We start from the raw sequence: 12,100 nt of genomic DNA on the forward strand, positions 1-12,100 counted from the left end.
GGCCTGATTTGTGATGCCTTAGTCTAGGGAAACCTGCTTCTATGAGGTGCTTTGAGATCGAGTGGGTAGCTAGTGCATGGCAAGAATAGAGTACTTAGGATCTAGGGTTTTGGGAGGAGGACTTGGGGTGAATGCTGATGCGGTGTAGTTGGTAGTATTGGGCCCGTACTACTGAAGACACCGGGTCAGTGGGCAACCCAAGTAAGAATCCCCGGGTATCGGAGACGGAGTAGGGTTGCATTATCAAGAGCGATTTTTTCTCGATAGAGTCTTTGATATTTCTATGTTTTATTTCAGAGGCATCATGGTTGGACCACGCCACAGACCTGGTACGAGCAATGTGAGTGACGAGGAGCTTCGTCAAATGATTCATGAGGAGCTGGCTGCAGCGATCTGGGCTGAGATTCTGGAGATGTTTGGGTCTATTAAGACCACACTGATGGAGACATTTGACGAGCGGTACGCCGGGTTGATTGAGGCCGTAGCCGCTGCAGCTACCGAAGCTGTGACTGCTGCCAGACCACAGGGAGGTGACTCTTTGCTGTTCCGGGGGTTCAGCAACACGAAGCCACCTGAGTTTGACGGGATGCATGATCTGATTGCTGTGATGAGATGGATTGTTGATATCGAGGGATGCTTCTACACTTGTTCATGTCCGGAGCATCTGAGGGTACGGTTCGCCTTCAACCAGCTCCGCCTGGGAGCAAAGGATTGATGGAAGTTTGTGACAGTGACTTGGGAGAGGTTTACTACTATGTTCAGAGACGAGTACGTTCGCCCGGTGGAGAGGGAACGGTTGTTTCAGGAGTTCTTGACCCTCAAACAGGGTAATGGTTCTGTCACGGTGATGACGTGGAAGTTTCATGAGAGGGCGATGTTCTTCCCCGAGCAGATGTCCACGGAGCAGGCTCGGATGAGTCGGTATTTGGGTGTGCTGAGGAGGGATATCCGGGAGTTCGTATCGAACTTGTCATATCAAACTTTTGCTGAGCTTCAGGCGAATGCCAGGAAGCGTGAGATCGAGTTGGAGACCCATGCCAGGGAGGAGGCCGAGTCTCAACGGGTGGATCGGTAGCCGGCTCAGTCTCAGTCGGCAGCCAAGCAGACCAAGTCTGCCAATTCGATACCGGGAGGTCAGAAGGGCCGCACTTGCGGAAAGTGCGGGAAGGGTCACGAGGGGGCATGTCGATCGGGTGCTTGCTACAAGTGTGGCAAGGAGGGGCACATTGCTAGGGATTGCCCCAAGGGATTCATGGTTTGCTTTCCTTGTAACCATACTGGCCATCGGAAGTCCGAGTGCCCCCATCTTCGCCAGGGATCTACGCCTACTGACAGGGTTACCGAGACTCGGCCAGTGAAGGCCGAGGCTCGGAAGGCTCGTGGAAGGGCTTTCCAGTTGACTGCGGAGGAGGTCCGCGCGGCACCTGATGTCCTAGCCGGTATGTATTCTTTCATGTATTTACTTTTATGCTAAGATATTGTGCTTATATTATGGTATGCGTAGGTACTTTTCTTGTGAATTCTGTAGCTACTTTGGTATTATTTGACTCGGGTGCGAGTCGGTCTTTTGTATCGTTGGCTTTTAGCAAGCACATCGGTATTGATCGGGAGGTGATGAGTCGACCCCTGCGAGTTTCTATTGCAGATGAGAAAGCGGTATACGCCACTGATGTGATTCGAGGATGTGTGCTCGAGATTTTTGGGGTCGAGTTCCCTATAGACTTGGTTCCTATAGCTATGGGGGATGTCTGCGTCATCGTGGGCATAGACTGGTTGAGTAAGTTTGGGGCAGTCATTGACTGCGAGAGACAGCTGGTGATGATTCGAGACCCTAGTGGGGGAGTGCTTACGGTTTATGGCGATGGGACCCGGTGTGGGTCGGCGTTTTGTTCGGCTGCCAGGGCAAGGCAGAGTCTGCAGCAGGGCTGCAATGGATTCATAGCCTACGTGATGGATACTCGAGTGGCCGTGGGGAGGCCCAATTCGGTTGATGACGTTCCTGTTGTATGCGAGTTTTCGAATGTGTTCCCCGAAGAGTTACCAGGTGTGCTTCCCGGAAAGGCAAGTGGAGTTCCGTATCGATTTGGTTCCGGGAGCGGCGCCCATCGCCAAGGCGCCTTATCGTCTTGCTCCACCGAAAATGCAGGAGTTATCCTCGCAGCTTCAGGAGCTGTTGGGAAAGGGGTTTATTCGACCAAGTAGCTCACCTTGGGGAGCACCGATATTGTTCGTCAAGAAAAAAGGATGGTTCACACCGGATGTGTATCGATTACCGGGAGTTGAACAAGTTAATGGTAAAGAACCGGTATCCGTTGCCTAGGATCGACGATCAGTTCGATCAGTTGCAGGGGGCATCTTGGTTTTCCAAGATAGACTTGAGGTCGGGTTATCATCAGATGAGGGTTCATGATGAAGATATCCAGAAGACTGCTTTCAGAACTCGTTACAGACATTATGAGTTTGTGGTGATGCCTTTTGGGCTCACCAATGCCCCGACTGCGTTCATGGATCTTATGAATCGGGTGTGTCGGCCGATTCTGGATCAGTTGGTGATCGTATTCGTTGATGATATTTTGGTGTATTCGAGGTCTAGGTAGCAGCATGAGGAACATTTGAGGGAATTTCTTGGGGTATTGAGATCGTAGAGGCTGTATGCCAAATTCTCCAAGTGTGATTTCTGGTTACGAGAGGTCCAGTTCCTCGGGCATCTTGTTAACCAGAAAGGGATATTGGTCGACCTGGCCAAGATTGAGGCGGTGTTGAGGTGGGAGGTGCCGAGATCGCCCACTGAGATCAGGAGTTTTCTGGGTTTGGCTGGATATTATCTCAGGTTTATCAAGGATTTCTCCAAGATTACCGTGCCACTTACTAGGATGACCCGGAAGGGTGTTGCGTTTTCTTGGGGACCGGAGCAGCAGTCATCATTCGAGACGCTTCGTTAGAAATTGTGCGAGGCTCCGGTGCTTGCACTCCCGGAAGGGATGGAGGATTTTGTGGTGTACTGTGATGCATCTATATCAGGTTTGGGGGCGGTGCTTATGCAGAGGGGTCATGTGATAGCGTATGCTTCGAGGCAGTTGAAGCCTCATGAGTCGAGATATCCCATCCACGACCTGGAATTGGGGGCTGTGGTGTTTGCCCTCAAGATCTGGCAGCATTATCTTTATGGGGTTCGGTGTACCATCTACACGGACCACAAGAGCATGAAGTACTTGATGGATCAGCCAAATCTGAATATGCAACAGAGGAGGTGGTTGGATGTGGTGAAGGATTATGATTGTGAGATCCTGTACCACCCGAGAAAGGCTAATGTGCTAGCCGACGCGTTGAGGCGTAGGGCGGAAAGCACCCCGATCCGAGATATTTGTATGAGGTTGACGGTAATGACCTCAATTTTGGATTCTATTCGAGGAGCCCAGGCTGAGGCTGCGAAACCATAAAACCAGAAGACGGAGCGGGTTGTAGGTCAGGTATCAGGATTCGTCATGGATGGTCGAGGGCTTATGACTTTTCACGGTCGGATTTGGGTACCGTTTGTCGGCGGTACGCGTGCTATTTTGATGGAGGAAGCACATCGATCGAAATTCTCGATTCATCCCGGGGCTACGAAAATGTATTTGAATCTAAGGAAGGAGTATTGGTGGCCCTGTATGAAAAGGGATGTTGCATGGTTTGTTGAGAGATGCTTGACTTGTCGGTAGGTTAAGGCCGAGCACCACCGACCGCACGGTAAATTGCAGCCGCTAGATATTACCGAATGGAAGTGGGAACAAATTACCATGGATTTTATTACCAAATTGCCGCGGACTGCGAGGGGAGTCGATGCGATTTGGGTGATCGTGGATAGATTGACGAAGAGCGCTCATTTTCTAGCCATCAGCGAGAGCTCTTCTGCGGAGAAGTTGGCAGAATTATACGTGAGGGAGGTGGTATCGCGGCATGGGGTGCCGATCTCGATTGTTTCAGACCGTGATGTGCGTTTCACTTACAGGTTCTGGAAGAAGTTTCATGAGGAGTTGGGTACTCGACTGCATTTTAGTACCGTATATCATCCCCAGACAGACGGTCAGAGTGATCGGACGATTCAGACGCTCGAGGACATGCTCCGGGCATGTGTGTTGGATTTCGGGGGTAGCTGGGACGCATATTTACCCTTGGCAGAGTTTTCCTACAACAACAGCCATCATTAGAGCATTGGTATGCCACCCTTTGAGTTGTTGTATGGGAGGAGGTATCGGACCCCCATTTGTTGGGGAGAGGTTGGACAGAGGGTGATGGGCAGTACAGAGATAGTGCTTCAGACGACAAAGCAGATCCAGCAGGTCAGACAGAGGTTGTTGACCGCTCAGAGCCGACAGAAGAGTTAGGCAGATAGATGCCGGTCCAAGCTTGAGTTTCAGGTCGGCGACCTTGTACTCCTGAAGGTCTCTCCTTGGAAAGGAGTGATTCGATTCAGGAAGAGGGTCAAGTTGGGGCCCCAATATATTGGTCCTTTCCGTGTGATCGCGAGGGTAGCCCGGGTAGCCTATCGTTTGGATTTGCCAACAGAGTTCGGGCAGATTCACGACACTTTTCATGTGTCGCAGCTAACGAAGTGTATAGCCGACGAATCGGCAGTGGTTCCATTAGAGGATAGTCAGGTAGATGCGAACCTGAATTATGTCGAGAGACCAGTGGCCATCAGAGATCGGAAGATCAAGGTTTTGAGGAACAAGGAGGTACCCCTGGTGTTGGTTCAGTGGCAGCATCGGAAGGGATCAGAGATGACCTGGAAGCCGGAGCGTGAGATTTGTGAGCAGCATCCAGAGCTATTTGCAGAGCGAGACTTCGAGGGCGAAGTCTAGTTCTGGTGGGGGAGAATTGTAACAGCCCAGGTTTCCAGGTATCTTTTATTCATATATTTTCTGGTGTTTTGTGAGGGGACTCAGTGAGTTGGAGCTCAAACTCACCGAGTAGGATCACGGTTCTGGATGCGGGTTCGTGCCTGGACTCGGCGAGTCCGTCCTGTTTAGTGAAACCCTAATTTCCCCGTCCTAAGCCATATTTAAAGGACCTTATGGCCCTTCATTGTGGCTACCTTGACCTTGAGAGCACCAAAGCAGCTAAGGGTTCCTGTGAGTGAGATAAGAGGCCATAGTTCACCAAATTTGTGTGTATTTGCAAGAAAGGAAGGGGAAAGTCAAGCTAGAAGAGTGGGGAGCTTGGATCTACTTCCATTTCGCCAGGGGAAGCTTCTTGAGGTATCATTCAGAGCTTATTTCCGTATTTTTGTTGATATGGTCAAATCTAGGGTTTCTTCTTGCCTTGTTTGCTTTGTAATTGAAGTGTGAGAGGTTCCATGGGGATATGGTACCTAGATCTGTACCTTAGCAGGTCTAGAAAGTCCCTAATGCTATGCTTTATGTCCTTCCTTTTGGGTTGGAGACTAGGGTTGCCATCTTAGAGGTCATTTCTCCAAAAAGAGCCTTGTAGGTGTTGCATGGTAGCCAAGACTGTGACTTTACATGATGAATGAGCTTAGGAGGGCTAGATCTATGAGTGGATGGACCGGATCTGACCTCAGAAGCAAGATTAAGTTGATGCATCGCATGGACTCGCCGAGTCTGAAGGACAGACTCAGCGAGTAGCATGAAGATTGTCCTTAACCACTCAGTGAGTGGTCCTGCCGAGTTATGGTTGACTCAGTGAGTCATGGAGAGTTAGAGAGGGTTGACAGGTGGACTGAGTCGAGCTGGAACTCGCCAAGTTGTCCTTGCAACTCGGCGAGTTGAGTCGCGGTGGCCCCGCGATTCATGCCAGGTGGAACTCGTCGAGTCAGGGGAGTACTCGACGTGTCAAAAGAGAATCCTAGAGAGTTGGTGAAAACGTTTAGACTCACCGAGTCGCTCTAGTGCACTCGCCGGGTCTGGTCAAAGTTGACCGTTGATCGTTGACCAGAGTTGACCAGTGTTGACTTGATAGGGGTAGTGAACCTTAGTGGTAAAAGTATTAATTAGAGATATATGATGTTATAGGAGGATTATAGCTCGGGGGATCGAGCACGAGTGATTTCCAGGATTGACGAGTTATCGAGATATACGAGGAGAGTCTTCTCACTATACTGTACCCGGAAAGGTTTGACTATGTGATCGGAAGGTCGAATATGATATGAGATATATGCATTATGTGTGATAAGTTAATCGTTATATGTGCCATGTATGATATGCTTGATATGGGCTGGAAGGCATTATCTTATGGGCTGGAAGGCGAATACGTTATGGGCCGGAAGGCGTTGTAATGTGGACCGTAAGGTGAATGTGGGTAGGACCGGAAGGTTTAGCCAGTGGGGACGGAAGTCCCCTGAGACACATGGACCGGAAGGTCAGGGCCTGGAAAGGTGTATGTGCGTAGGTTGTATTTTGGGGAACTCACTAAGTAATTATGCTTAGAGTTGTTGTGTTATGTGTTTCAGGTACTAGCAAGGACCATGGGAAGGCACCGGCATGATCGTACACATTATCGGGGTGTATGTGCGTAGGTTGTATTTGTGATGTATTCGGTTGTGACAATATTGTTTACGTTTAAATTTAAAATATTAATCGATGTTTTGATGTTTGTAAAAATGAAAAATTGGTTTTAAAATTTTACGTCGTTACAAGTTGGTATTAGAGCCTTGGTTTGAGGGATTCGGGTACACCTCCGGGCGTAACTGAACTCAAATCGGGGATTTGAGAAATTTTAATTAATAAATCAATAAAAATTGATAAGTGATTTTTGAAACAACCAAAGAAAAAGAAGTGTGTACGATCAGCCATCGCCCGAACGATCAAATCCCCAAAATACTCTTACAATATGAGTTATGAGATATGATATGATATGATACGCATGCTAGTTGACTAGGTATTCATATTAGGACTAGAGTGGCCTAATTTGTGATGCCTTAGTCTAGGGAAACCTGCTTCTATGAGGTGCTATGAGATCGAGTGGGTAGCTAGTGTATGGCAAGAATAGAGTACTTAGGATCCAGGGTTTTGGGAGGAGGACTTAGGGTGAATGCTGATGCGGTGTAGTTGGTAGTATTGGGCCCGTACTACTGAAGACACCGGGTCAATGGGCAACCCAAGTAAGAATCCCTGGGTATCGGAGGCGGAGTAGGGTTGTGTTATCGAGAGTGATTTTTGTTCGATAGAGTCTCTGATATTTCTATGGTGAATTTCAGAGGCATAATGGTTGGACCACGCCACATACCTGGTACGAGCAATGTGAGTGACGAGGAGCTTCGTCAGATGATTCATGAGGAGGTGGCTGCAACGATCTGGGCTGAGATTCCGGAGATGTTTGGGTCTATTAAGACGACACTGATAGAGACATTTGACGAGCGGTACGACACGTTGACTGTGGCTGCAGCCGCTGCAGCTAGCGCATCTGTGGCCGCTGCCAGACCACAGGGAGGTGACTCGTTGCTGTTCTGGGAGTTTAGCAACACGAAGCCACCTAAGTTTGATGGGACGCATGATCCGATTGCTGCGATGAGATGGATTGCTGATATCGAGGTATGCTTCTACACTTGTTCATGTCCGAAGCATCCGAGGGTACGGTTCGCCTTGAACCAGCTCCGCCTGGGAGCAAAGGATTGGTGGAAGTTCATGACGGAGAACTTCACTCTGGCAGAGGTTTCAGTTGTGACTTGGGAGAGGTTTACTACTATGTTCAGAGACGAGTACGTTCCCCCGGTGGAGAGGGAACGGTTGGTTCAGGAGTTCTTTACCCTGAAGCAGGGTAATGATTCTGTCACGGTGATCACGCGGAAGTTTCATGAGAGGGCGATGTTCTGACCCGAGCAGGTGTCCACGGAGCAGGCTCGGATGAGTCGGTATTTGGGTTTGCTGAGGCGAATGCCAGGAAGCGTGAGATCAAGTTGGAGATCCAGGCCAGGGAGGAGGCCGAGTCTCAACGGGTGAATCGGCAGCCAACTCAGTCTCAGCCGGCAGCCAAGCGGACCAAGTCCACCGATTCGAGATCGGGAGGTCAAAAGGGCCTCACTTGCGAAAAGTGAGGCAAGGGTTACGAGGGGGCATGTCGATCGGGTGCTTGATACAAGTGTGGCAAGGAGGGGCATATTGCTAGGGATTGCCCTAAGGGATTCATGGTTTGCTTTCATTGCAACCAGACCGGCCATCGGAAGGCCGAGTGCCCCCAGCTTCGCCAGGGATCTACGCCTGCTGCCAGGGTTACCGAGACTCGGCCAGTGAAGGCTGAGGCTCCGAAGGCTCGTGGAAGGGATTTCCAGTTGACTTCGGTGGAGGTCCACGTGGCGCCTGATGTCGTAGCCGGTATGTATTCTTTCATGTATTTACTTTTATGCTAAGATATTGTTCTTATGTTATGGTATGCGTAGGTACTTTCCTTGTGAATTATGTAGCTACTTTGGTATTATTTGACTCGGGTGCGAGTCAGTCTTTTGTATCGTTGGCTTTTAGCCAGCACATCGGTATTGATCGGGAGGTGATGAGTCGACCCCTGTGAGTTTCTATAGCAGATGAGAAAGAGGTATACGCCACTGATGTGATTCGAGGATGTGTGCTCGAGATATTTGGGGTCGAGTTCCCTAAAGACTTGGTTCCTATAGCTATGGGGGATGTCTGCGTCATCGTGGGCATGGACTGGTTGAGTAAGTTTGGGGCAGTCATTGACTGCGAGAGACAGCTGGTGACGATTCGAGACCCTAGTGGGGGAGTGCTTACGGTTTATGGTGATGGGACCAGGTGTGGGTCGGCGTTTTGTTCGGCTGCCAAGGCAAGGCAGAGTCTGAAGCTAGGCTGCAATGGATTCATAGCCTACGTGATGGATGCTCGAGTGGCCGCAGGGAGGCCCAATTCGGTTGATGACATTCCTGTTGTATGCGAGTTTTCAGATGTGTTCCCCGAAGAGTTACCAGGTGTGCTTCCCGGAAAGGCAAGTGGAGTTCCGTATCGATTTGGTTCCGGGAGCGGCGCCCATCGCCAAGGCGCCTTATCGTCCCGCTCCACCGGAAATGCAGGAGTTATCCTCGCAGCTTCAGGAGCTGTTAGGAAAGGGGTTTATTCGACCGAGTAGCTCACCTTGGGGAGCACCGATTTTGTTCGTCAAGAAAAAGGATGGTTTATACTGGATGTGTCTCGATTACCGGGAGTTGAACAAGTTGACGGTTAAGAACCGATATCTGTTACCTAGGATCGACGATCTGGTCGATCAGTTGCAGGGGGCATCTTGGTTCTCCAAGATAGACTTGAGATCGGGTTATCATCAGATGAGGGTTCGGGATGAAGATATCTAGAAGACTGCTTTCAGAACTCGTTATGGACATTATGAGTTTGTGGTGATGCCTTTTGGGCTCACCAATGCCCCGACTGCGTTCACGGATCTTATGAATCGGGTGTGTTGGCCGATGCTGGATTGGTCAGTGATCATATTCATTGATGATATTTTGGTGTATTCGAGGTCTAGGGAGCAGCATGAGGAACATTTGAGGGAAATTCTTAGGGTATTGAGATCGGAGAGGCTGTATGCCAAATTCTCCAAGTGTGATTTCTGGTTACGAGAGGTCCAGTTCCTCGGGCATCTTGTTAACCAAAAAGGGATATTGGTCGACCCGGCCAAGATTGAGGCAATGTTGAGGTGGGAGGTGCCGAGATCGACCACTGAGATCAGGAGTTTTCTGGTTTTTGCTAGATATTATTGCAGGTTTATCAAGGATTTCTCCAAGATTGTCGTGCCACTTACTAGGATGACCCGGAAGGATGTAGGTTCAAATGTGGATAGCCATTTATTGTGTAGATGTAGGGACCAATAAAATTTCAAAAGAATTTAAATCATTAAATTATCAAAATTGGATGGTTTAGTCATTATGTTTTTCGAAGCCAAAAATAAATTTTTATATTTTTATGATATGCCTTAAATCACATTGCATTTCTTCCAAATATTCTTCTCCACAAGCTAATATCATTTTCCGTCTCTTCCTCCAAATGTATATAATAATTGGTCTCTTCAAATCGACAATACCTCTCTCGAACAACAGGAATTCGACTTATCGGCGACGAGTTTCTTACTTTTTCTCCTCTATGTAAAATTGATTGTGTAAAATCGTTCTTGTACCGGTGGATGTTTGGGAGAAGATTTGCAAATTGGGTAATGGGTATGCAGGTGATAGTGTTATTGTATCTAATGAAGCCAAAGTTGATGAACAAGTTTAGGGATTCAGGAATTTTGGAGTGCAAGTATGTTTATTTTTGTGAATTATATGATTTCAAATGATGAGGGTTGCTACTGATTTTGATCACCATGTGTTTTTTAATTTGCTTTAATGAATACAAATATCTTGTCGTTTACCATTTTAATATTGGTGTTTTAACATTTTTAGGTACTATCGTGTTTTTCACCAACTTCTGAACCTAATAACAAAAATTTCTTCCTTTTTACAGTTCCACGGAAAACATATAAGGCTTGATTTTTTATTCGTTTGTGAATTGTCATTTTTTGTTATACTATTAATTCTTTATTTCTAGTTTTGTAGTTTTGTTTTTTAGTTGATTGAACACTTTTTGTTATACTAATTTGTGCTAGGTTCATATGTACATTAAAAATGAGGATCTGTAAACGTATCCAGACTATCTCAACCATTCAAATTAATGGTTTGTTTCATTTTTTATATTTGATTTACTTTCTTAGATGTTGTATTCCCTTTTTTGTTTGTTTAACATTCTAAATTTTCAATTTGCAATGATATGTAATAATGGTGAGGGTTCATTATGCCAGAATTGAATGTAGTTCTATCGGAATGGAATCACGAATTTCAATTCTATTGGAATTGAATCATAATATTTCATTACAAATTTGCGCATTTTCTACAGTTCTTGGTTAGGGATTTTTGTGCAATTCACAGTTCTTCAGATTTGTACAAAAGATTTTATTTTTTTATTTTTCATTTTCTAATGTATTATTGGGTTCCAAACTACAATTGAATTTGGTTTCACAAATGCTTGAAGAACGGATTGCATAGTTGAAAATGATTCTCAGCAACAATATTCTTTTAGAATGTATTAGTGTCTTTTGTTAGATTTTGATGTTTTTTTTTTCAATTTTTAATTGCTCTTAGTTTTATTCTTTAATAATAAATGTAATTCTTAGCAATTGTTACCTATATTCTTTAGGAATTAGTATAATTTTTCTTTTTATTATTCAGTTGATGGTTCAAAAACATGTTATTTTTCAAGAAGTTCATTCTGTCAAAATATGTTTTCTATCACAATATTTATTCTTTGATGGTTCAATAATGTTTCAAGATATTCATAAGAATATTCTGTTAGAATGACCCAGAATAAAAGAGATATTATCTATTAAAATCAGATTTTTCAAATTAAGAGAATTAATTACACCTAAAAATCTAAAATTTCCTTTTTTTTAAATGTTGTTTAATTAACTACAATACCCTTATACTAAAATTTAGGTGATTATATAGTACATGACATCTCATAGTAATATCATATACCCTCAACTCGTGACCATTCATTAGATTCATCTTTTGGTCCAGAATTATCCTTACAACCACACAATAAAAGTCATCCACGTTATAACCTAGCCCTATATATATATATACACACACATACACACATATATATATATATACATATATATATATATATATATATATATATGTATATATATGTATATATATATATATATATAAGGCCCCAAAAACACTGTTACTTTGTACTAAAAGCAGCACCAAACAAGCATGGTAGATCCACAAAGACACATGACAAATGATTATATCTCTTTGCGTAAGGTATTTATAGCATAGAGAAACTAAAATTAAACTGATGCAATTAAAAATGTGTAACTCGATAATAAAATGGTTTTGATCCCATAGTAAACTCATGTGTCATGCATTTCAATCACTTAACAAGGTTAAGTCATTATCTATCTAAGTTGGTACTTAAAAACACTAACAAGCTCTAGTATTTTCCAGTCACCAAAGTGTGTGATAAAAAGAAGCTCTTTCAACTAAACCTAGTTTTTGTAATCTAACCTAAACAAGCTATTAGAATTAGATTGAAAAACCGCATTAAGATTAGTGTGAATG

The sequence above is a fragment of the Lactuca saligna genome, chromosome 2 (genome assembly GCF_052625555.1).
Source record: "Lactuca saligna cultivar CGN05327 chromosome 2, ASM5262555v1, whole genome shotgun sequence".
NCBI classification, from domain to species: domain Eukaryota; kingdom Viridiplantae; phylum Streptophyta; class Magnoliopsida; order Asterales; family Asteraceae; genus Lactuca; species Lactuca saligna.